The sequence below is a fragment of the Pungitius pungitius genome, chromosome 2, assembly GCF_949316345.1.
Source record: "Pungitius pungitius chromosome 2, fPunPun2.1, whole genome shotgun sequence".
NCBI lineage: Eukaryota > Metazoa > Chordata > Actinopteri > Perciformes > Gasterosteidae > Pungitius > Pungitius pungitius.
In genome coordinates, this window is record NC_084901.1 from 17,369,493 (window position 1) to 17,397,085 (window position 27,593).

The 27,593-nt window shown below is 45.3% G+C and overlaps 1 protein-coding gene across 2 annotated transcripts in view; it reads left to right on the top strand.

Annotated features, from left to right (window-relative positions):
• Positions 1–12,987: 12,987 nt before the first annotated feature.
• Positions 12,988–27,593, top strand: part of htr4 (5-hydroxytryptamine receptor 4) — an 83,401-nt gene continuing 68,795 nt past the window's right edge. For both annotated transcript variants that reach the window (XM_037461500.2, XM_037461498.2), the window contains exon 1: positions 12,988–13,408. The gene's annotated coding sequence lies outside the window, so the exon portion shown is untranslated. The remainder of the gene's footprint in view (positions 13,409–27,593) is intronic.

Sequence of the window (27,593 nt, forward strand, 5' to 3'; positions counted from 1 at the left end):
CTATTTTGCACAAACTGTGTTAAATTGTCAAACATCTCCACACCTGATGATCCAAAAGATGCCTCCTTGGGGGGGGGGGGGGCTCGGGCTCCAGAGCCATTGCCTACCAAGATCAGTTCTGTGATCAAAAGGTTGTGAATAAAAGGGATTGACGTCCAAATCAAAGGAATTCTTCCCACATAAAGGGATCACTTGAATAGCAATTACTGCTCCCATGTGTCCTCGGTTCTTATTCCCTTAATATCTACAACAACATCTAAAATGATTGTTAAAGAGAACAAATGAAACAGGGACAGTTGTGGCACTTTAAAAGGAAAATCTCCCTATCTTCCTTTGAACTTCCGTAACAAGTGCTCATTCAGCTCGGTCCTCCATGGGGACCCTCTGACGGTCCAGCCCCTCTTCGTCGCCCGTTAACCACTTTGTCACAAGTGACAAATTACCCCCCCAAAAATAGAAGGCCTCCTTCTGCCGACGGAGCAGAACCTCCGACCTCAGAGCAGAAGCTCCCTGTGCAGGTGGAATCTGATCCTTGCTGACAAGCTGCCCCCCCCCCCCCCCCCGCCTCACACTTTCTCTCTGGCTGGGACGCGGCTGAAAGAAAACCAGGGGAACCGCGGGGGGGGACTCTCCTCTCACAAGGCGACCGAATCAAGCAGTCGAGTGGACCGCTGCCTCTCTGCTTGGGGGAGGGAACCGCTTGAATGTCCCGGGGGGAGCAGAGATGATTGAGACAGGGGACTCCTGCTGATCGCGCTGATGGCTTCAGAGGAGATGGGGACTCGTCGCCACTCGACAGGAATAACCCGAGGCACATGCGGAGAGGACGCATTAGTTGAGCATCCGTTGGGTTTCTCAGGGTCATGTGGTCAACGGGACTCTCAGATTCGACTGAGTACAAAAACACATTGAGGCAAAATAGAATGGCGTGATGATGATGATGATTAAAGAAGCTGTTTCCACACTAACGCATCTTGAATCTCACCTTTGGCCTCAATCACCAAAAAATACACTTTTTTTTTGCTTTCTCCCCCGTTGGGGGGAAAGGAAAGCTGGTGTGTGCATAAGTGTGATGAAACGTATCCAGATGAGACCACAGGGGATCATTCCTACATTGAGGCCGCTGGGCAGAGGCTGCACTCCCAAGATTATAAATATTATGATAAGATTAAGAACATGACGATGGAGAAACCACAATCAATTAAGTGTACTTCAGCGAATTGAACATAATGACAAACATGAAGTCGTGATTTTTCCGCCCATTGGGAATGTTTCAGATCTGAAGATATTATCTGATTAAAGTTCCACCAGTTTCTTTCCGATTCCCGCTGGTTGCCTATGGGGGGGTCAGTGTGGTAGATATTTGACATTTCTCACAAATTGAGAGCATCCTGAGGCTTTTGAGGGTTGAATGCCAAGAAATCAATGGATGCGTTTGTTTCTTGTCTCCACCAGGGATCCTAATTCCGTTGGCGTTGTTTTAACATTGAAGGAGAAAGTTTGTGTCCCCGTTGAAAAAAAAAACAGATGCTTCACAAACCGCCGGGGCTCCGTCCCGACGCCCTTCTGCTTCGACCGCGACAGAAGAAGAAGGAGGACGGATGGCATCGTGTAGAGCAGGTCCACTTGGGTGAAAGCAGCAGAACTTTGTAAAGCAACCAAACTAACAGACAAGCCGATGTTCAGGAGGTCTGTGGGACCAGAAGCTCTGATTCCCCTCCGTAGAGGCTGAAGGACGACGCCTCGGTGCGACACCAACCACAAGTCTCTCTTTCTCTTTCAATCGACAAGTTCAGTTTAGTTTAGTTTTGTTGCTGCACCTGAGAAAGCACTCGGCCAAAGGCATACCCTTAAAAAAGGTGCATCTGTGCCCGTATCTTTGGAACCGATCGGCCTCCCCTCCTCCGGGGGGGGTGAGGTTTACGTTCCGGGGCGTCAGGGCCTTACTGGAACACGCTGACCACGTGACGGAGCCGCGTCATTAACTGCAAGGAGACGCAATGAGCCGACAGAAAGAACAAAGGGCGTTGGCACAGATGTGCTCCGTCCTCAAGCCGCCCTGCAGTGGGCGCCGCTGCTGGAGACACCAGGAGTGGAGGAGCGTGGCCTTTGTTCCACCTGCTGGAACCTCTCTCAGGTTCCTCCAACCCCAGCTTTACCCTCAGGGGAAAGAGGTTTACGGCCTGGGGTCAGCGCATCGGATCCCCGCCCCCCAGCATCTGCGTGACTATTATTAGACGCCAGAGCATTTAGGTATGATGGGAAATGTGAGAGGGAGGGAGGAGGAGAGTCAAACAGGAACTTATTTGATTGATGATGATTTGTTTAGTTTACCCACAATGCTAATAGATGTATTTTTATATGAATCTGACTCTTTTCAATGTCGTGCTTAACAACATTTCAATGTCATGTTCATGTTATTTTCACGTTTTTTGTTAATATCATTGATAATATCTTCCTCAATGCCATCCTCATTTTCTTTTTAGCTTTTTTATTGTTAGTTGAATTTATTTCTTTAATTATTGTTTAATTACTATTTCTACTGTATTTATAGGATAAGTGTCAGTTTGATTTATTTCACACTTAATTATCATTGTTTAGAAATGTTCATTTTTATTATTATCATTATTTCATTGTTTGTTTCCGTTCTTGTGTTCTAATTTGTAATTAAACTCAAAAAATAATTTTCTCCGGGGTTAATAAAGTTAATTCTTACCACATTGTATTCTTTCTTTCTATATTATGTGTTTCTTTGGATGAGAAATTGCACATGAATCAACATTTCCGTGTTCACCCGAAGTACTGGTGCTACGTCTGTATTAGGCAGCTTATTACGAGCGAGCCCAACTAACAAAACAACCAAAATGAATCAAAAACGCAGCAGATGTAAAAGCAATGCGAGTATGTAAGAGCCAGAGATATACATGATACAGCTTGCACATGCTTAAAGGTACTTCATTCGTGGCTAACAGGACTTCTGCTAAAGAGGCGGCACATGACGATGGGATCACATTCCTGATTAAAATGTCAAAAGTCTCCTATATATTTGACCTGCCGCAGCAGAATTTTTGCTCCGGGTAAGTTTTGTCTATTTGATGAAAGGGAACTCCACAAAAAGGTCGTAGAGGCGCTGAGGTGGCTCCTCCCGACACATCAGTAATCCAGACGAGGGAAGGAGCTCCCAGCTGCTTGGCTGGAGCGCACACTGTCGTAATAATATTCAATAGCCCCCAATCATTTTTTAAATTAAACCGGAGAGCCGGGTCGTAGGGGCCAAATATGATGTTGCGACCTAGAAGGAACTTTTTGTGTCAACGTGAAAAAAAATTGATTCTAAACCGCACCAGTGGACTCATTCATGTCCCTTTCACATGACATAAATAATATTCAGCCTTCTGCTAACAAAACGGGTGAAATGGTCTGTTTAAATACTGCAATGGAAACAGGTGTGCAGGTGGACAAGGAGGTCATGAGGAAAGAGAGGAAGACTCTTCTCTCTTTTTTTGCACACGTCACATCTCTTTTTAGTACATTTCAAAAACCCTTTTCAGGATCATCAAACGCCTTGAATCCTGTGGGGGCGATGTCAGAAACGTCGTCTCCCTGCGACAGGCTGACTTTTGGGACACGTGAGGGTTCTTAGATGTGAGGTTCACGCGCCGCGTCTGTGTGTGACCAGCCGAGCGGGTTCTTCTTAGTCAAAACTGATTCAAAGGACCAGAACCAAGCCCACGCTTAAAGGGATCAGAGCGATTGGGGCCTTGACATTTGGACCCCTCAAACTCCCTCGGTCCTCTGGGAGGGAGTACTGTGTGTGTGTGTGTGTGTGTGTGTGATGAAGTCAGCTGCCTTGAGTCGTTAAATGCCAGAGTCAGACTCTGCAGTTCTTTTTTTCTCTCTCTGCACAGAAAATGACTGTTTTTACTGCATGGCTCCATCGATCCGTGTCCGTTCATGGAAGAACGGACACGACATAAAGCTCGATAATCGCTTTTTTTTTTTTAGAGTAGGTACTAAGAGACTTTCGTGTGCAACACCTCGCTCCCGGCTGAAAATATCTCAGCAACTATTGGTTGAATGGAATAATACAAATATTTACAAGATGACCAAATAAGGCAGCACAATATCCCACGGAATCCTGCTGATATTGGATGAATCTGCAAAGCTTTATTCATGTCCAATGCCAATGTTTGCGTTGGTTATGATTATGGCTGTGATTAACGTAATCCATTCAAATCCTACTGGAGGAACTATGAATACATGAATCAATCTCTTTCACAGGCCAAGAAATACACACATAAAGGTGTACCCCCAAGTGGAGGAAATGAAGAAATAGTTCCTTTGTGTGAGAGTGAGTGTGTGGAGACACTGTAGCCAGAGAGGTATGCAAAGGAAAAACAGGATTAAGGAGTCGCGGACAACGAGACCCCCGGGGGTCCGGTCCTGTGGAGTCATGAGAAGACGGTCGTCATTTCACAGCCGGCTCCTTCTCATCCAGCTCAGCAACATTGTGACGAGGCATCAGGGACCAGGATGAGCTGCACACTCTATGACTTCACTTTATGCCATTTGGAGGGCATTAAAATTCACATAAACATGACGTGCACATTGAGGAATTCAGCTTTGTGGGAGAGAAGAGAAAAGCAGAGAAATGAGCAATCGTTTGTCTAGCATGAAGTGGCTCTTACAGCCCCCCCCCCCCCCCGTGCCCTCGACTCATCATGATACCTGCGTGGTCGCATTAATGCGCTCAGTATTATTGCACATGGAGACACTGACATACAAACGGAGACCTTTACCCTCACCGTTCTGTCACAAAAAAACCACTAATGCATTATGGGTACTCTAGGCGGTTGCTATTCATAGTGCCTTCTGCCAAATGTCACTTATTCAAGGTCCATCCGTCCATCCATTTACCCACAACCCATCTATCTGTTGATTCTGACCTTTGACCTCACTGAATAACCTAATAGAGAACAACCTTTCAAGCTTTAATCTTTGATTACAGCTTTTGTTCCATGTATTCATGCTGTCAAAGCTCTATATGAGACCATGGTGCATATGTGATATTCCCAACAGAAGGTCAAAACTGTTCTGATTTCTGCTGCTTCATCTCAGCAGTTTTTGGAGAATAAACCTAAAGAGCCCTCAAGAGAAAATAAAACTCCAAGATTTAAAGAGGGAACCACATGAATACAACATCAAAGCATGTTGCTTTTGCATTTCAGTCCTCATTACCCTTAGTACATTTTTTACTGATTAAGGTGAAACAAAAAAACAAAGGTGTGAGATACAGGGAGGCTGAAACAGTGTGAAATAAAGAAGGCGCTGACTGTGGGAAAAGGTCCTGTGAATAAAGTCGGGAGTCTGAGAGGCGTCACGCTGCCTCTCGTGGCGCCGGTATGTAAATCGGAGTCATCAGACGTCCCAATCATCTTCTCCCCCGACTGGATAAACGGGGGAAATCTTAAATGCAGCAATTCATTCTTCCTCTTGCCACCTACACGGCACAGATGGTGTTTGCGAAGACGTTCACCGTGTTTGCGAAGACGTCTGCAGCAATCAGGGGCCTTTTTTTTGAGAATCCTCGGAAGTTTTGGGAGAAGTCAAACCAAGTTCAGCCGGAGTGGAAGAGTCTCCTTACAGGCGCTCAATCACATGTGGAACTCTGGCCTTCGTCAAACTCAGAGACCTTCCGCCGGCTCGTTAGAGAAAACGACTGCTCCTGGGTATCAAAATATTTGTGTAACTGGGAGAAGCGATGACGATGAAACGGTGGGGGGGGGAGGGGGGGGGGGATAGAATGGGTGAAATGGCAGAAGCTCTAAACTTTGTGGTCGGTGGTTTGTTAAATTACTCAGAGGAAAGAAAAATGTTGGTGAGGAAAATGAAAAAAAATAACAAAAGTCTTTCCCAGTAAACGGCGGGAGCTGTAGAAGCCGTTTGGCTCTCACTGTTTCATTGGCTTCGGTTCTGGATGATTTCTCAAATATCTTTGAGACCATTCGGGAAGGTCTAAGAGTGTCCTTCAAACAATGCCTGATGCACCCTGGGAAAAGTTATTCAGTTCACAGACTAATGGCCCATCATTGCTGATCGATATGGGAAGATCCAGAGGTTTGATTAGAGCAGCTCCATTGTCTACTTCCAGATTGTATTCTTTTTTTGCCACTAGTCACTGTTTTGTGTGTAACGCACAACATCATTCTTTGCGTCGGAAAAAATAATAATAATAAAATAATATTTTTTACATTTCCTTTCATAACATTTTTGGCCTTTTTAGGAGGATTTTTTCCCATATACCTAATACTTTTTTTATTTCAATAACATTCTTTCAACTTTTTTCTCTTTACATTTTTCAACCAAATATATTTGGAGATGTTGTTTTATTTATCTCTCTGTGACTTTCCAAAACGATCCCTCCTTTTGCACTAATTACTACAACTTGATGTCCAACAGCTACTGGAAGGACTAATGGGAACCACGAGGCAGGCCGAGCTCTTTCCATTCCTTCAATTCCCTCCTTGTTCTGCTTTGAGATGTAGACGAAAGAGATGATTATGACACACACACACACACACACACACACACACACACACACACGCACACACACTCACACACACACACACACACACACACACCACTACACGTAGCTTCACAGAACGTACATCTTCAATCTCACCTCTCTTTTTGATGATTGCCTGCAGCTGCATGCAGCAAATAACACCTGCTGTGTTCAGTTAGAAATAAATAATGGTTGGTGGAGACCAAACCAGAAAAAGGAAGCACCGGTTGTTGGAAGAGAAGAAACCTGCATGAAGTTTATGTGTTCAAGTCACAGAAAAGAGAGACCAAGTTCAACAATGTGCTCCCAGAGAGGTTCCAAAAGTGTGTGTGTGTGTTTAAGTGGGTACATTTGCACATGTGGACGAAGGTGTGTTTTGTATGAGCATGCTGTGAGTAGTATGTCGATGTATGAGGGCAGAGTGTGTGTGTGTGTGTGTGTATTCATTCTAGCTAATTACCTTTGCTACGCTGTGTTCAGTTCGCCCAAGTGGAACAATGGCAAACTCAACCACCATTCGGTTATTTAATTGATAATCAAGTGAGTAAGACTATCAGCCGCAAACCTTCAACCGAACGTTTTCACTTCAAACACAGAGAGGAGGAGAGTGAACGAAAGGAAGAGAGAGAAGTTGGCATCAGCCTCATTACATTCTGTCCATTTTACAGTACTGATGGCTGAAAAGAATATGTGAAAGTTGGAATGAGGACCACATCAATTTACAGTAAAACTCTAAATCTAGTCGATGCAACTGGAGTTTGGGCTTAAAATGGGCTTTACATTTTTACCAAATTCAGTCAAACTCTGTCCTTATTTGTTGTGGAAACTTGTTTTGTGTTCAGCTTGTCATATAAATATCTGCATGTTGTCAGGTTTGTCGTTTCGTGCATGTGTCCACGAGGAGAACGTCTCCTGTCTGCATGAAGCACAAACCTGTTTCTTCCCATCAACATTCTTCAAAAAGTCAAAATTCTAACAAGACTGGTGACCTCTCACCTTTAATCAGCTTATTGCCAAGCGAGTTAACCAGCAGCTGGAAACATACATGAGACCGCAGCATGGAGGTTTAACAAGGCCTTCTATTTTAAAGTAATGCATATTAAATATTTTTACCAATGTAATATTTCAAAAAATAATCTAGTGTGCTGTTTTGTGATAATTGATAATAATAAAAATTGAACCTGACACGTTCAGCGAAATTGCTTTGAATAATTTATAATTTTTTCCATAGTTATGTGACGGGGCTTTGGGAGAAGAACCATTAACGCCACCTGGGGACTTACACCCCCTTTAGATACCCAAGGAACGCAAATAATAATAATTACTGTGGATTAGGCAGAGACTACGGTGGCCGAGAAGGTTCAGACAAATACAAATGCAACAACACAACCGCAAACGCCACAACACAACACGAACGCCGCAACACGAAAATACAAAAGCCACATCAGAACCGCAAATGCCACAACGCAACACGAACGGCGCAACACAATCATGTTTCACTTACTTCTTAAACGATCTGGCATCCTCCAGCTCCGTTGTTACGTGCCGACTGGTTTTTGAACCTACTGGTTTGGCTACGCGTTTAGATGTTATTAAGAGAGTAATCCTACTTGGGCAATGTGCTAGAAAACCTGACAGAACTATGTATTTCACGCTACGCCACCAAAAACCAGTTGTCTTGGCTCACCCTGAACCAAAAGATGTTCTTGCCACTGACGATTTGCAATTTCATGATAAGTAGTGAAATCAGTAGCGGTATTTCACAGCTCGGTTGGCCGACGGCGTAGCGTCGCTGTCTTATAAAGTTTTGCTATTTTGCTCGACTGCGGGTTCGAATCCAGGTTGTGGCGATCTTTTAATAAACGTATGTTCTTTTATTTATTTCTTTATACGTGGCAGTGATGTAGTGCTCACTTATACAATCATAATCGCTGCATTGGATATGGGATGCATTTTGAACATTTTCAGCAATATGTTTGCGAATGTGTGACGGATCAGGTGACCGAGGCAGACAACATCTGCCGCTGTCGGGGCAAAACAAACACGCACGCGTAGCCAAACCAGTAGGTTCAAAAACCAGTCGGCACGTAACAACGGAGCTGGAGGATGCCAGATCGTTTAAGAAGTAAGTGAAACATGATTCCTTACTTTAACTGTAGCCGCAAGGAATCATGTTTCACTTACTTCTTAAACGATCTGGCATCCTCCAGCTCCGTTCCTCCAAAATACGCTCGCTCCCGTGGGCAGCTACTTCCGTTTTCGCTTTCGTGTTGCGTTGCGGCGTTCGTGTTGCGTTGTGGTATTTGCGGTTGTGATGTGGCTTTTGTATTTTCGTGTTGCGGCGTTCGTGTTGCGTTGTGGCGTTTGCGGTTGTGTTGTTGCTTTTGTATTTGTCTGAACCTTCTCGGCCACCGTAAGAGACGCTTGATTGTTGCAATTAAAAAAAAAGGTTTTATTAGAGAAAGCGATAAGACCAAGGTAAGTGCAAATCACTAAAACGGGGTTAAGATTATAAAACCAGCCGAGTTGAACACAGCAAACAAAACAACTGAGGAAAACAGCAGAAAGTAAACCGAAGAAAACGCAAGATTACAAAATATAAAGTGGAAAAACAGAAGCAAGTTCTCTCTGTACAGCGCAAGACCAAAGGCGACTGAGGCCATGGCGGCGGGTGCTTTTTGAGGCCTGCCACTAATTGGCCGTTGGGTTGGGGAGGGGAGGAGCCAGCCGAAAGGCTGCGTTCACAAACCCTCACCGCAATCCCAAGAAAGTGTGGTGTGACAGGTGAGGAGGAGCGGCTCTACGAGATGAATCATCGTCGGCACCAGGAACTGAGAAAGAAAAGTAGGGCAATAACAGCGTCAAATCAATATTTCCCCCCCCCCCCCCCTCCAAAAAAGAAATAACTTTTTTCTCCTAGTAGAAATGCAATCACGCCCGGTAGCACACACACACTTACACTCACAGAGAGACTTAACGTAAGGGTATAGCAGCTTCTGGTGGCAATATTGATGTTGATAAAAGAGGGGGAAGGCAAGAGAGAAATAAAACAACCTCATCATTCAGAACAGGAGGATTCGCACTATTCAACTATTCGCACTATTCACCACAAACTATAACATGCTTTTCTTTTTTGTTGCTCAAAGTCAGTTTGACGTGTTTTGTTTGCAAAAAGAATCAATGGTTTGTGTCAATGTTCCATTTAGCTGCCCTGCATTCGATATAGATGTCCCTGTCAACACTGTACTTGATGCTTTTACAGACGTAGGGTTTCTCTCTGCTTTGCTTCGATAAGGCAGCAACACAAATAAACACAGATGATCCTGCGTGAGCAACAGGGGGCAGAAATAGAAACGTTGGCGTCGTGAGATCAACGTTTACGTCATCAAGGATCAAATCCACCACTACTCCCCCTGGAGTCAAAGGTGCTAAAAGACCCCTGGGAAGGTTTGCAAAATGATTAATGGAATTCCTTTTGTCTGATGTCTCAGCTCTCGCTGCTCTTTGACTCCTCCAACATGTAATGGCTCGTTTTTTTTTTTATTTAACCACATCTCATGATCAAATAATTCAACCTGAAAGGAAAGTTTGCTCGGCAGAAACGTCAAAGCCAAACCTGTGATCAGAGGTCTTCGGTGGGCATCGTTTCACTGTGATGGATCACGAGCCGTTTCAAAGGCGCCGGTGTTTGAAGTCATTTCCCTGATACGGAGCACAAGGACGGAGATCCGAGGCGGCTGAAAGTCTATTTCAGAGGAGGTCACAGCCAGGTCACAAATATGAATTTCATTTTCAGTAGAGGGTGATAAAGTGGCCAAAAGCAAGGGAAAAGATTGGAGGGAAAATAAATAAATATGTGATGGTTTTTGGAAGTAATTTAACCATTTTCCTGACTGCTTTAGCTGGAGACGTATTTCAGTGATTTGTTATCAGACAGTCTCCAAAGTTCCAAAGTGGGATCATTAAACTTATTAAACGTAATACTTTTCATCAATACACTTTTACGTCATTGTTGTGTGATGAGTACTCTGGTGGCTGCATTAGATGCTGCGTGCCTCTTGTATTGCTCTACCTTCGCTTCACTCTGTGAATAAAATGAATCGCTTTCTTGTGTCTTTGAGGCCGTAGCTGAGTGTTTGGTAAGTGATCGCTTTAACTATGTTTATTTTCTACTGAATGTTGGTGGATTTCAGTGACATCCTGACTGGGAGGTATTACATTGCATCAGAAAGACAAGAATATATTAGAGATATTCCGTTGCTTTAGCAGAGATACATCAGGGATACAGAGGTGAAAGGTCATCAGGAACACAATGTGAAATTGTAGGAGGCACAAATGATAATTTGGACATATATATACGTATTTCATAGTGTGTTGAGAGTTTGCCAAAGTTTTCCTCTTTCAAAAAATAGATCCCTTGGCCCAATAACGTACACATTACGATGACAACTATCCGAGCGACTCCACACTGAAATCAGAACAAAATTTGTGGTTACAGAGTACAGACTGACATGTATTGATTTCGTAAAAAAAAGAAGAGAGGACAGAAGAAAATTGGTGGGAGCTGGTGACAGAAAGCCATTAGACCTGCAGCCGGCCCTCAACCATTTGTGCATTTTGGGAAAGATGAAAGTCTGCTGGCTCCCTCTCTCACTTCCCCACCATGCCGACTTCAAATGGACCTCGTGTTTTGGTGGTTAGGATTCATTACGATGCTTTTCATCCTCTTGGGGGGGGGGGGGGGGGGGGGGGGGGGGGGGGCGTTCGTGTACGTCCCCGAGAGGCCAGCAAAAAAAAAAAAAAACCACGGTGCAAATTCAGCGTGCGCGCGCGCGCTCACATTCAGTCCACCCCCGCTGCTCAAAGGCAAGCTTTATGTTCCGGTGGCTTTGTATCCCTTTTGATTAGAAGGAGGTTAAAGGACAAGATGAGATTCAACAGAATGCACACAACCCATGAAGCGAGTCCATAAAGCTATTTTTAGAAAAGCCGTAATCTTCCTTCCTGGAGTTGGAATCCACTCTGTGCAGACGGAGCCCGTCGGCTCCCCTCAAGTCTCCTCTTGACTGAATTAACTCTCTAAAGAAGAATCCAGGATTGGCTTTTGATGCTTTTTGAGGAGCTTGTTAATGGCTTATTAGAATTATTAGGATGAGTTATGGAAATGTTCGGTAGAGGAGGGAACCAGACGGAGAAACCAAGACACTCGGTCTCTGATATGTCCCAAATCCTCCGGATGGGGACAGTCCAACTCTCTACTGTCGATTCTCTTCATCCATTTCAGAAAGTGCATATTTACTTTCATATCCCTGCCCATTTTATTACTAATAGCAAATGGATTAAACTGAAATCCCAGTGCAAATAGACTCAAATGGGACTCATTCTGAGAGAGAGAGGTGGTTTGAAGCCTCTTCTCTGTTCACTGCATTTCACGAATACAACCTCAAAACCAAAATGTGTTGGTAAAATATGTTTTGTTGTCAATATTTGCGATATTTGAGGGGTGAAATCCATTAATTCTGTTGGCAATGTGTATATAATGTATTTTCGTCACTGGGGTGCAACATGACATCACAGGTGGGTGTGGTCAGAAGTGAAACCAACCTGGACCTTCCAGCCCACAGAGGGCAGCGCAGCGAAGCTGATCTGTTTCTCTCTGAGGTGATTTCACCACCTTCTGCTTCAAACAGATGTCAAAGCCCCTCAGGTGAATTAATGCAAGAGTGGAATCTGAGTCACTCGGCCACTTCTTCAGATGTGCCAGATGTTGCAGTATTGTAGATGAATAAGAGCCATTAGAACATTGTGAAAGTCACAACCAAAGCAAACTTTCACACGGGACACGAGGAGACGTCTCCTGGGTGAAAGTCCTGTGCTTGTTTGACCCCGTCCGTCCACCGCAAACAGGTCCACAGATCGACGTGTCCCTACTGATGTTGCGTCAGTCGGAGTTTCCTAATTATTTGAATACCGACCGGAAGGTAATTTTCCCGAAACATGGGTCACACACTCATTTATTGGCCCACTGTGACCTTTGACCGTTAATGTTAATCATAAAACGCACAAGAGAAGGGTATTGTTGCGTTAGAATGACTAGTTGCTATAGGTTAAATATCATCTGTATCCAAAGTCAAATTGTGGTCAGGAAAATTACAATCCCATCGTGTTGGTTTAATTATCAAAGAATAAGAGGAATAAAACGTTGGACCCACAGAGTCGCATCTCTCCTTCGTTCCACTGAAGGGAAACTCACATTCCCAGTGTCAGGACCGTGAATCATGTTGGACCAATGCAGAGTGACAATGACACAAGAGAAAGTGAAGAGAGGGAGGGTGGGAGTGACACAGAGCCATGCTTCCCTCACTCCCGGGGGGGGGGGGGGGCGCTGAGGAGGAGGGACTAGACCAGAGCGGGTTCGATGTCCGCGGCGAGTTCAGGCACAGCGGCACAGCGCAACATCTGCGCGCTGCCTCCCCAGGAGATCTGCTAACCTCTAGGCGAGACTTCTGCACTCCCCCCTCCTCCCCCCCCACCTCCGCTGTCTCTGTCCCTGCCCACGTCCTCTCTCCGGTGTCTCCGGGCGCGCGCCGCCAGTCGGTGGTCTCGTGCGCACGGACACTTTCTCCACATTCCGGCGCGCCGCGCTCGTCGTTTGGCTCCCACGAAGAATCCACGGGCTGCCTCCTCCTCTGAGGGGTTCATCAATTAGTTTTTTTTTTGTTGGTAGTTTTTTTTTGGGGGGGGGGGGTCGTTGCGCTCGGACTGAAGAGCAATGCGCTGCGGGCTCGCGGGGATTTAGTGTCGTGACATGCTTTCAGGACCCGGCGTCTCCACGAGGAAATGGTGAGTTAAAGCTGCTTCATTCTCGCAGATTATCAGCGCGCCCGTGCGCGCGGTTGACCTCTGTGCACTAGCCTGACCTTCCCTGAAATGAAGGAGAAACAAAGGAATCACTGTTAATATTCTGATCATTTGGCTGTGATTTCAAATGTGGGTTTGAAGTCACCTTAGATTCCCACTTTAGATCCCAACATCCAATGACAATAGTACTATTGTTAAACAGTGGTTAAAGGTGAAACGACACCGGTGTATTGATCGTGTAGTTTAATCCTTTGACCTCCATATATTCTTAAACTCTTTCCCCTTTTTTCAATGTGTTTCCGTGTGTTCGCGACATCCGTAATCGACCCATCAGGACCTGTAGGTCCACATGTGGCTGGAATGTCGCCCGTCACGTGGTGTGTGCAGCGGTGATCAGTGAATCAGCTCCATGGTGCATCGTGGGAAGTTATTGTGACCCGTGTGGGTTTCATTTAAGAGGGACGTGCTCTTACTGCGCGGACTTTTTTTCACGGCTCTGTCTCTAATGTGTGTTTTCCCTCCATCTCGTTCGAAAAACACCTCAATTTGCAAAGTAATCACCATCATGCACTAAAAGTGTGTGTTTTTTGAGGTAGCTTGCTTCTGCTACATTTTGGCTTTAAAAGGAATATATTGGAGTCTCTTGGCAGATTGGTCCTTTGTCCCTTTTTGAGACTTTGCTTTAGTTTAAATGCATTACTTTTAAATTCAAACTGTCCTGTCCTGTTGTTTGAGGACTTTGATTATTATGGTCATGTTAATGTTTATGGAGCAGCCGTGCAGGTGATCACAGGTGTGTCTCTCCTATGACTGACGTGGGGATGGGCACCTGTTCACGGTTCTCCGCCCCCCTCGGAGCCTTCGGAGGAGGAACCGGGCCTGAAGCCCTGCCGTGGTCACTCGACGTGGGCGTCGGGGCCTTCTGCGATTGATTGAAACGCTGATGGCATTTCTGATGGTTTTCCCCTCCACTAGAGGGCAGAATGTAGACTTTAAAACAGAAAGAAACACACCAAGACTTGCCAAAAGCTTTTAAAGGAGGTCCTCTTTCGTCCCCTTTGTCTCTGACGGGGCACTGCAGGCTGACGCGTCCGGAGGGTAAAAGCTGTTGGATTAAAAACGGATGGATCGGCTCTGCGAAACAATAACATGAAATAGGATGAAAGCTGAAGCTGAAGTCTGAACGCCGACTCATATTTTTTTGGGATGATTGCAACATATTTTTTATTTGAATACTTCATTGAAGGCAGAGCTCTTTAACTCTGTGTCCAGAGCTATATATAGAGTCCATTTGCGTGTTAGTGGACAGGACAGTCAATACTTGCTTGACAAAGACACTGATTCTAGTATTGATTGTGATGGTAATCAATAGCTGACATGCACAGCTGCATATCAGTGAACCTATTGACACTCCACTCTTTGTCATCGTCTACCTTCGGGAACATTATGCAGAGTGCGGCCGAGGCTTCAGGCAGGTGCATCAGACCGTGATGCATGATGGGATACATGGACGGGGACCTGCTGGCAAAATGTAAAATTCCTTTTCAGTCTTTTACTAATCATATGGAACTATTTTTAGGGGCCAACAGAGCCAGTTTGCCACGGGGAGAAAGTGAGGATGTAAGCTGGAGTATTTAATGATGAACATAATCTTTTCCTCAGCATCTTTCGATAACATTTATGTTTGGATTTTTCGTTCGTTAAACATTACCTTTGAGAAATCTAAGATGATATGGGCATGTTATTATTGGGTTTTACGATATATGATTTCAACACAAAACAGTTCCATTGAAAGACCCTGAATCATCGTATGTACTGTATTCCTTCTGGTAACATAAAAATCGGAAAGGCTCTTTCTAGACTCAGTGTTTTAGTTTGACCTCTTTGGGTTGCCATAGCAACATGACAAAAGGCCCCGCGTCGCTGACGATGATCTGCGTCCGTCTCCATCCCGAAGAGTCGTAAGAGAAGCTTAAGAGTTCAGCCAGATGGAATCAGGAAGACGACCAGAGGAGCTGCAGGCTCCTCACATCTCTCTCTCTCTCTCGCTTACTTCTAATTCACCTTATACCTTGACATTCATTTGCTAAAGATTTATCTGAACTGCGATTTATACCAGACCAATAAGCATCGCCAATGATCGGGGGGGGGACGCGTCTTTTGTCTCCATTTGGACGAGGTTACACCGACTAACTGGCCTTCAGTCTGAAATGTCCAATCCATACACCACTCTCTCTCTCTCTCTCCCTCTGTCGTCTGCCGGAGGTTCATAATTACCTGCAGGAAGAGACGGTCCGTCAGAGAGAGCCCTTCAACGTCTGTGGCGGATTCAACCCAACCACAGTGTCCTCCTGAACCTCCGTAGCCAAAGGCTAGATGCACAAACCAATGTATGTACTGTGTGACACGTCACATGTCAGAGACGCTCAACACCTGCAGAGAGTGTACTTTCACCTCTGACCGTGTGAAGGAGACAAAACCAGAGGGTTCAGTCTGCAACGATGCTTCACAATCAGCAGAGGGATTCAGGAGTCCACTCGACTCGATCGTTTGCTTTCTACCGGTTGTAGAAGTGAAATCTGACTCCTGCTTTCGGTTCGTAATCGTCGCGTCCGACGTGCGTGAGCCGCGTGGATGCAAACATGCACCGCCGGGTGTTCAATTTGAACAATTGCGACTCCTCTTTTGCGTTAGAACGAACCGTAGAAAGACACACAAAGACGCGTAGCGTTGGAGGAAGAGGCCGTGCGCCTGTCGTGAAGACGGGTGATCGGCTCCATCGGCTCCATCAGCTCATCCTCCAGGAGGATCCAGGGAGGAGACGGTCAAACAGAGGGTTTAACAACCAAGCAATAAATAAATGCTTAATGAGAACGAAGCCTCGGACTCGCCTGAGCACTCAGTGTGTGTGTGTGTGTGTGTAATGGAGCCTGTCATCACAGTCCACTCTCATTTCTGACCTTTTAGCTTCAGAGACTGAGATGAGACAAAAAGGTCCTGAAAGACAGGAGACATTTGAATGAGCTGAGGAGGAAAGGTGGAACTTCAAGATGACTTAATCAACCAAAACGTGAGAAATGCTCGTTGTAGTTTCCCAGGATGCAAAGTTGTTTTTAATGACGAGCAGCGAATACTCGCATCAACTTTATTATATTTTTGGATAAACAATTGAAATAATAAATTGATAGTCAGGATTTCTTTACTTACTTAAACAAGGTCAACGTTTTTTTTCTTCTAAACTAAATGTCTTCGTAGACTAAACTTTACGTTAAATGAAAAGCATGTACTTTCGTGTCGAGCAACACAAAGAAAGAGAAACACTTTGTAAACAAATGAATAGATAACAAAATGTGACGCTTTGTTGAACATTCCCCAAAACGTCGAGGTTCCTTCGCGGAGGCAAACAAACCTCTTTAAGTTTTGAAGGAGTTGTTTTGGACGGTCGCCCACTTCAATATGATTGCATGAGCTCTTTTTATTCTTTTACTGCTGGTGTGCAGGCGGACACCTGCTGTCACAACCTGTTAAAAAGGATTTCACTAATGGCGCGTTTCCACCGAGCTGTACGGTACGGTACGGGTCGGGTCTGTTAACCATTATTTGGCGAGCATTTCCACCGCCAACAGTACTCTTACTTGATAGGCGTGGTGTATTCCAGAAAGTAGTGGTAACGTCACTTGATCGGCGTGCTATTGGACGGAAAGTAGATTGACGTCATTCGATCGCGCAAAAACTGAAAGCTAACCGCAAACAACAATGGACATGCAGCCGATCCTGTTCGTGCTTCTCGATATGTGGCTGTTAAAGTAAATGCTGCGCGGCGACATTGTTGCGACGGTGTTGTAGTTTAAAAACGGCGCTTCGTGTGTTGTTTTTCCCCCTCGCGGCACGCGCAAATGACGACACTCTTTCAACCAATCAACGTTCTGCAGTGAGTCTAGCTCCACCCTTTAGTACCAAACAACTGTGCCAGGTACCCCAACGGAAGGGTACCCAAAAAGTGGTACGCTACGGATCTTTGGTACTTTTCTCAGTGGAGACACAAATAAAAGGGTACTGACCCGACCCGTAACGTACCGCTCGGTGGAAACGCACCATAAGGCAACAAATGCAGTGTGTGTGTTTGTCCCCTCCTGAGTGACACCCAGTGCAGCGATAGTTCACGTCCTTCAGAAAAAGGATGTGAGAGGGGGGAAAAAAGGGAAGCGACAAGCGAGAGAGCCGCGGAGGAGAGAAAGTGTGTGTGTGTGTGTGTGTGTTTAGGCGTATGGCCTCAGGCCGCCCCGTCTGGGAGCAGAGGGAGACTCTGTTTGAGCGGCGGCAGCTTCGTGAGGGCTTCACGACAGCGCGTCAGAACTCCCGCGCTGATGGATGGCTTCAAGTGCAGAGAAACACGTGTCCGCCAGCGTGTGTGTGTGTGTGTGAGTCTGGAGTCTCTTTGTACAAAATACAAACTGGCAAATGCAGCAGGGCCTCGAGTTCAGACGCACACAGTATCGTCTTTTCAAAATAAACCTTTTGTGGTGCAAGTGAACAACAAAACTCTAAAGTCACAGGAACAAAGAGTTTAAGCTCCGTGTGGTAAAAAGAATCCAATCCAGTAGTTTAAGCAACATGATACGAATTAGGATCTGTTTGAACTGAAAGTCTTCACTGGTTTGGGTTTTTCACCGAGGAGTCAACTTGTGGAACTTTTTGGTATCAGAATGGACTGAAAAACATCTGCTCTTGTGACGTCCCTGTTCCATGTATATATTTGTCTATATTAAAGAGTCTGTGCACTTTTGTCTCCGCGAGGACTGTTGAGGTTTCGTGGACACGTCTTCTAAACTGTCGTTTGTTAAATCGTCTTCTTGTACAGGCGTGTGTCTGTTTGTATGTTCACACATCTGGATGCGCCCTGTGCGTGCATGCGTGTGTGTGTGTGTGTGCAGTGTGTACAGTGTGTACAGTGTGTACGTGCCGCCCTCACAAGCCGCGGTAATAAATCCAGCGGAGCTTAACTTCTGAAATGACTTTTAGATTAATTGCCGTCTCAATGTTTTCATGGTCTCGTCTGGCAGCGAATTAGCCCGCGATAATGTTCCCTTTTAGAGCTCTTCACATCCAACACGACACACGGCGTTGATTTGGTAATAAAGATATTTATCCTGCCTCGGGAGCCAGAAATCTTTTTTTCATGCTTAACCTAAAGTTCTGCAGCGGGTGGCGTTATGTTGAATCAACGCTGCTTCTGCCTGAAGGACGCCGCGTCTGAAATCCAACGCGGCGTATTTTAAATGAATAAATAAATCCTCTCTGTTTGAGGCCTTGTGAACTTTTGCATTGCTTCGTTGCTTTCTTCCTTGACCCTTTTTCAGGAAATTTTTATTCAGTCTCTTTCAAATCAGTTTCTTGTCAAATTGTCATTGAATGTATTGCCCTCGTAAGCCCTACCAGACGTAAGCATCAGTTTTATTCCCCAAAACGTATTTCTGCATAATTGATGCACGCAGGCCTTCGTCTCCGATGATGAGAATCAGGCTCAAACACAAAGACCCAGTTCTTTTATCACAAAGCCCTGTTCCTGAAGCATCGTACTCTCTTTCTGTTCTCACAGGGCTTTAGGTTTCCATCTCTTGTTCTTGTTCTTGAACTTTACCTGTTATTTCGGGGGCTCTGTAACGCCTCTGAATAATTCAATTGTGCAGTAGCTCCTCTGTAAGTGTGACAGGAAGTTGTAGATCTTATTGCCACTGGAGATATTCTCTCCAAGATGTCAAAGACATACGACTCGGACTCGCAGGAGGAAAAGGAAGCAAAAAAAGAAGAAGCACAAACTGCAACAAGAGGATTTTGGAGAATTTAAGCAGAAACAAGTGAAATGTTTTACTACTTCTTCTTAAACACGAAAGTACATAGTGAAAGCTTTGAAATATGATTGAGCCGCAGCAAAAGCGTTTAAATGCGTGATTGTCATTGAATTTAATTATTGGGTAGGTTCCAACACTTTCTCCAGAGAATTTCACTTGTCGCCACGGTAACCGGTATCAATGTTACAAACGAACTGAGAGCTGAAAGCCAAAGCTTAATTTACCTGCCTCTAAATATGAGTTATCATCTGCTTTGTTTGTAACATCTAAAGTGTGTGTGTGTGTGTGTGTGTGTGTGTGTGTGGGAAACGGGCCCTCTGGCTGAAACATCACTTTAATCCCAAAGTGTGTTTCTCAGCTCTACATCAAAGCTCACTTCAAAGAAACTGGAGAGTGTGTGAATATTGTTCTAAAGGCTGCCCACCTGCCTTCAACATGCAGAGGACATGTTAACACACACACACACACACACACACACACACACACACACACACACACACACACACACACACACACACACACACACACACACACACGTAACATCAATAAAAGCAGACAAACACCCTCGGATCCAAAATCCAAAAAAAGAACCTTCCCATGTTTGATCGGTTCGATCTGGACTCGTCCCTCAGCTTGATGTCATCACACCTTTGAACATCACATGTATGAGAATTCAACGTTAACCCACATCCACTAATGTGGGATTTAGAAATGAGATGCTCTGCTGGGGGTGTACACGGAGGGATGTTTGACCCGACCCGACTTCAACGCGGACCATCACTCGGGGAGTTGTGGGATAAAGTCTTTTTAATGTTTGGACTTTTAAAGTGAAACTCTAGCCTGCGTTTACACACTGTGAGATGGAGCTCTCATCATAAACTCACCGTTACTGTAAACGTAGAAGCTTTTACCTTTTCTTTTTTACACTTCATGTGGAGATGAGGGGAAAAATAGATTAGATTAAGGTCACAATACTTGAAATGGATCAAAATGGATGTGTTCGTTCATCTCAATATGCAACAATCCACTCAGACACAGACACAAAGGAGACACAAATGAGTGGATCCATGAGATTGTGTAACTTTAGATGCGTTTCACTTATAAAGAAGAAAGAAATGAAGCTCGATAATGGTCCTTTGGGGACACGTCACTGTGTGATGGTGAGCTGCAGTGACTTTGTTATGAGCGCTACGAGTTAAAAGAAGAACAGACACAATAAATAATAACGCGACACATCAAGTAATAAGTAACTTAATTCAATGTGAGGCATCCATCACATTGAATTATTAAAAAAAAGATAACAGAGTGTAATGTATTCCACCTTCTGTTATGGTTGTGAGAGGAGTGTCCTTAGGAAATAAGATGTTCTTGTTGCTTTTGACATTTCTATACACACGTGGACTCCTGCTCCGACTGGAGGGGTCGCCGTGAACGGGTTGGAGCGAAGCCTCCTTCGAATAGCGGAGGGATTGATTTGATTTGTCGGATTAACGGGGGCGCTCGCCGATGAACATCTAAATCTTCGGGGAATTCGTCCGAGGGAGTTCGGAAGTGTGAGTGATACAATCGCCGTGGGAGCCGCTGCACAGTAAACACACCACAGGGGCATGTGTAATGTGTGTGTGTGTGCGTGTTCGTAATCGGTGAGGACGGTGGAGGTGGCGGCGAGCGATAACGCAGAGTGGATCCCTTCATCCCGTCGAGGGTCCGAATCAACCTGCAGCTATGAACGGTCCCGCGTTTGGGTTCCTCTTTCCTCCACGTTATTGATTGCGACGGAGTCACATTGAGTCTCAAGCTTAACTCTGTTTGGTTGAACCCGGAGCATTTATGTGCCCCGAGCTTAACGGTGGCAGGCAGAAGGTCGCAGTAGAGGTCAAGTTTATTAGCCCTCGCTCGTCTGATTAACAGAAGTCAGGAGTCAGCACTCGAAGATCGATAGAGGCGACTTTTAAAAGTGTGAATCAGCGCAGCCACCTGGAGCAGACAGTGATATATGAAATAGGCTTAATGTTGGGCCTCCTGCGTGGCCCATATGCTCATTGGCAGTGTGTGTGTAAGTGTGTATATGTGTGTGTGTGTGTGTGTTGATCTTATTGCTGACATCAGCGGGTTGGGGAACTGGTCTTTTGTTGGAGCCGCTGCGTCTCTCAGCTGATTCGTCCAACAGAAACTTTTCTTGGAATATCCTTCCGATGAGTCATCATTTAACAGGTTATTGATTATGACACACACAAAAACCACTAAATCTGTCAATGAATATGGATGAACTGAACTCCATGAACCTGGATTCTTCTTTTTGGGACGATGTTGATGAACATTCAGAACATTATCTCGGCATAGTTTCAGCTTCTTGTGAGGTCATGTCTCGGGAAGTATTTTTATTAACGTTTTATTAATGCTTGATCATTCTCACGTCTCCATTAGAACACTTACACTTACTGTTGGTGTTCCAGCTGGTATGTCTAATGAAAACATGACTTATCAAGCTGTTATTCAATACCGGTGTTCGTGCATGAGCAGATAACACAGCCTTGCAGATGATTATTGCTGCCATTTCTTATTTTTATGAGAGCCTTAATTCCTTGCTCTTGTTCCTGATGCAATAAAAGCCTCCTTGACTATTTACTTTAATGCAAAGCAACCAACACTAGCTGAGCTGGAAGCCTCGGCGCCCCAGGAGGACGTGAATAAATACGAGTTTTAACATCAACTTTTAATTGCGAAGTGGTGGATTTTCTGCTGAAGCTCTGTCGGGTTTCCGGAGAAAACCAAAGCTACATTATCCTTTCAAAGCCTCAATTCTACTGGGGATGCAGGTCAGGCCTCTGCATACCTGTTGGCATGGTAACGCTACAGCAAAGCTTCATGGACCGTCTTATTCTCGGGCTACAAGCGGCTTTAAAACGTTTAGCAGGGCGAATAAAGGCCACAACCAATCACACTGTGCGATAAGAACGCATTCAAACTATCGAGTAGAACAACATGGTCAGGACTATGCACTAAACTTTATTACTCCTTTCAACGATGCCAAAGGCAGCGGAGGCCGAATTTGCTCCATTACCTTTCACAATAAAAGCCCTACACATAAACCACTTTGAGGCAAACATGTTGAGTTCAATAGTTTTTGGCACTTTTCACATCTACCTTTTTTACGTTACTATTCATCACCTACGTGGGCAAGTATCGATGCCGTGATACACGTCAACGAGGAAGAGTGAAATTCCTCCCTCGTGTTTGTGTTTGACTCCCAGTTGTGTGACGAGTCGGGATCTGTGCACATGGAGGGAGGGGGGGGGGCAGTGATCCGGATCATGAAAACCTAGCTAAGGAGTTTTGTTCCCTTAAGTTGTTTCCCGTAAATCAAACTGAGGACTCCGAGGAGTCGGCCGATGTGGTGACGAGGCATCCATCACCTCTCTCTGCCGGTTCTGGCTGACGTGTGGAACACAACACATGCAATCCGCAGGGAAGGAACCATTTCCCTTCTTTGTCGCTCAGTACTTCTCACCTCTATGTGCCCTATTTCAAACTGAGCCTCGTGAGCCGCTGCGACCTGCAGGCGGTTTATCGCAGCTGACCTACTTGTTCCTCTCCTTTTATGTGTGTCTCTGTATCTCTGCGCCCCCCCCCCCCCCCCCCAGTTGCTCAACCAGGAGAGGGGAGAGTGAGCAGAGCCGCAGGGCTCGTCCCGCCGGCCCGGCGTCTGTTGCATCCGGACAGGCCCCGCCCACAGAGAGCTGTCCCCGCACGCACAGACAGAAGCGCATTTGAGAGTTATATCTGAGAGTTTGCCCGAGGGGAGGGGGGCCTCAGCTTTGTCAAAAAGTCTTTCACTGAGAGAGAGTCTCATATGTAAGCGGGCCGCCAAGAGCGGTTCGGTTTCTCCTTTTTTAACAAAAAGCTCAACTCAAAGTGCTCCACGTGGAAGCATCAAAACTTTAACTTCACAATCCGTTGATTGAAAACCTCCGTCGTTAAGTAAGGAAAAGGTGCTCCAATGCTTCCTCTCTTATCTCCTTTAGCAAAGGATGCAAGGGACCAGCTTCTACCGAAGGAGGATAATGGTGTCCGAGCAGCAACATTTTCCCCCTGCAGACTTACATCAGGGACACACATCAGCAAACTGACGTCCTTCTAAATGCTCATCGATTCCCCTCCACGTCCTTCCTCCAACCCCTGACCTTCTCAAGCGAGTTCAAGCGCTGCGGGCGGGGGGGGGTTAACCTTGGTCCCCCATCGCCGCGGGAGGACGTATTTGTGTTGGGGGAGACAGATGGAGACGAGAGAGGGAGACACTTGAACATCAGCTGTCTGCCAGCTGCCCGCGTGTTGTCCTCGTGTTGGGGGCGGCTCGGTGAGGAGCCTTCAAGGCCCCGACTCCCACACGCGGTATAAAATAATAAGATGTCGAGTGCGAGACCGACGAGAGCTGCAGCGGTCCAGCGGACCTACACTCCCAAGCTGTCGTATGGGATTATTCTTTTTGACACATGAGGGATTTGTCTGATGATACGACTAGAAACGATATCAGAGACCTTTTCCACGTCTGCATTTTAAATTGCAAAGACACAAACACATCTCACTTGGGTCGTCGTCTTGCTGGTCTGATGATGTTGTTCATAGCACGCTGATTCGTCCACTAAGGTGCTTTACGAGCTTTAAAGATCGCTTTCATAAGCTTTATAATCCAGTTTTGAACTGCTGTGTCTCCTTAAAATGAAACGTTCAACATTGTACCGGTAATGTTTCTGTGGACATGTGGACATCTTTCCATTTTAAAAATAGTTATTGTTGCTATTTGGTTCACGCTCCTGATCCCCTTGGGGTCTGTTGACCAATCAGAGGCTGTGATTATAAATGTCTAAGCCCTATAATATATTGGACTAAAATGGGATTAAAACATTTCAATGTATGGAATAACGCATTACACGACTATTTCTGTAGTCATGGCCACTGTGGCGAAAAGCAGAATCAATTGTCAAAAATTCATTCATTTAAGTACCTACAAGATCTACATCAAAAACATAGGTTTTTAGAAAGGTTCACTGCTGGACTGCTCATGTGGCCCATCAGTGAATGTGACCTTTCAATGACCTGGTGAAACACAGGGAGTGATCACATCCAATGGCTTTTATACAGACTTTAAACGCGGGTAGATGAAATCCAGCGCTCTCATAGGTTGAGAGCGAGTCACGTGGGGGGCGGGGGGGGGGCATTATTCAGCGATAATGTGCAGGAGCTGTACACATGGACCCCAGCGTTCCATATCACTGCGCACTCAGAGTAACATGTTAGATTATGCGTGACCGTTAGTTGACATATTAGCTTTTAGCTCGTGGCGATCGCCGGAAATCCCACAAATGATCGTTTTGAGGCAATGTGAGCTTTGGCAAAATTAAGGTGGACGTCATGAGCGATGTGAATGATTGATGTGGTGCGGGACCCAATGCTGTTTACATGCACGTACGGGGACTATTTTTCCTCTCGACTGATGAAATGCAAAAACAAAACGTTTGGTGGCCACAACTATTTTGTGCTGAAAGGCAGCTATTTACTCACCATTTATAATTTCGCTGGTAACCGTGTTATAAAAGCAATAAACTACTTGAGGCAGTACTTTATCTTCAATAATGTAACAGTTTGAGGATTGCCTAACTACACCCTCAAACTGTTACATTATTGCAGATAAAGTACTGCCTCAAGTACCTTATTGCTTTATTACATTCGACTTTTTTAAAGCATGCAAACCCTTTTTTGTATTTAGGTCCCACACATCTAACATTTTGAAGTGTGCTTGTGTAACGAATGTCGGCAGCAGTTCGTTTAGTCCAGCTTCAAGTATTCCATCCAGCACAGGTCTCACTACCCTGAAACAAGCCCCCCGTGAGGTCGGTTTGCACAATGAAACGTCTCAAAAACATTTTGACCCCATTGCCTTCAAATTAGCTTCCCACACCCTTGTTCCGCTCACGGGATTGATCTCCTGTTAACACAACTTAGAGATAATATCTCATTCAAAAAGGCACAAGATTCCAGAAGTCTGATTGAACCAATAATCTGGAGTAGCGTGGCCTCCGTTCTTCTTCCTGTGGGAGGCTGCCGTTTGGGTCCGAGATGAACCGGGCCCAGGCCCTCCGTCGCAGGGCTTTATATTTAGCAGCGCTCTGATATGAGATGAATTAAGGCGACATGGTTCCCATCACACACGGGGGTCCCCGGGAGAGCTCACTGTCAGCTGCTGACAGATTAACAACTGCCCGGTGACTTTGTCTTCTGATTTAAGAGTGGGATCTCTGCGACCCGAGAGCCGGGGGGGGTTATAAATAATACAAAAAGTGATCAAAAAGTCACATCATGCACTGGTAAGACATTTAGGGGAGGAAACGTCCGTTGATATTTTAATCCTGTGGAGCTATTCCCTTCCTAAAATTAGACCTCGCCCTCCCCCCCGAGTGAGGCACCCCCGCATATTTAATCATGTTTATTTATGGGTATAATAAGAGCACTTCTGCTTTTCAAAGCAGCCGAGGAAACACACTGTTTTTGTCTGGAAAAATAGAAGCAGTCAAACAAGACGAAATAAATAACAAATCCTAAGTGAAATGATTCTGTCAAACTTAGTAGAATACATGTGTACTTTATAATGTATTATGTGTCTTACGACTATGCCAAGTTTAAGGTTTCATCAGCATAAAATATTATTACATTATAAAGCATCACAAATATTGTGAGTACTTTGACTTGATTAAATCTTTTGTAACCAGACGGGCTCCCCGTCATCTACTGATTAAAGTTCACTACACAGGAATACCAGCAGGACACCAGAAAAAGCTCTCGTCTCCTTTTTCAGTCCCCAAAAGCTGCCGCTGAGGAGCCTTTTTACCGTTTTCAGATACAACAGCACAGTTCAAGGTTTGTTAAAATCATGCAACGGGTTTTAATGAATGAACTGCACTAAACAAGATGTTGCCCTATAAAATATTGCCTTCTTTCTCCATAAGTCCTTCACAATGTCCCTCGGGCCTCGGCTTTCATGGAGACTTTTCATTTCACATGCGAGCACACAACTCCTATCGCCTTTTGTATTCCACGAGGCTCCCGGGAAGAGCCGAAGAGAAGTGCGATGCGCTCCCCTCCTAAATCACCGCTCCCGGCGTGAGCGCTACTAACAACATCTGCCAGCTGTTCCTCGGCCCCCCGTCACATCAGATTCCGTCGGTGGTGCGACCTCCGCTTGTAAATAGGAGGAATGCAAACGTTTCACTGCGAGGAGCACGTTTGACCGGGAGGGACCGGAACTGAGAAGCTTCTGCTGGTCTGCTTTGAGAGGCCTGCCTCCCAACAAACACGTGAACTCCTTCTTTTATGGCGGAATAAAAGGCCCTCGTTGCTGTTACGTCATGCACATGTAGATTGTTCAGATGGCCTTCAGGGGATGGAGAGGAATCTGGTTAAATATACATGGATGTTAGTTTGTGTTCCAGTGGATCTCATTGATACAGATCCCTAGTTTCTGCTCTTTATTCCTCATCCAGATTGCGTAATATTTATTACACAAACATGAATTAATCAAATGGACGAGGAGTCAAAGGTTTTTTAGTTGTTGTCATGACATAAATGCACCAACATCAGGGACCACCAGAAAAGGATATGTGTTGTTGTCATGTTGTAAAAAGACCTAAAGTCAAAGCCAATTATTTGAAAAGGACTCGCTGGAAAGGTAAAACCTGCAAACTGCGGCATGGGAAACTTGTCCCAAAGACGTGTTGCAGTTGGCAGGCGAACGACTTCTGCATTAGACAACAAATAACGAGCCGCAGTATAAACGTGCAGCTATGATTTATTCTGACAACGCAGCGGCTGGTTGTGTGTGTGTTTTTTATGGCGCCAAGCGATGTTCAAGGAAATGTTCTTTTTTGCGCTCCATTCATCATTTTATGTTTAAAAATTCAACTTTACGTCAAAGGGGTCCCGGCGGTAGCCGTATCTTTGGTCTTAATTACTGTCTCATCCACTGTGTTTCCAGCAGCAGAAGCAGCTGTTGCCCCCGCCCCCCCCCCCCCCCCCACCCCCGAGCGCCGAGTAGCAGTCGGGCATAAAAGCAAAGAGACTAGAAGCTTGAAGAGCCGACAGAGCTCAATTGTCTTTGGTGGTTGTGTTTAAGCATCGGGTGCGGCAGAGAGGTCAAAGTTCATCCTCCGTCGATGATCAACTCCTCACACGAACGTTATTCAAGAAAGTTCGTTCTATTTAAAGCTTTCTTTCATTGTTCCGAGATTCCGTCCCTCAGCAGAAGAAAGGATCTAATCCCG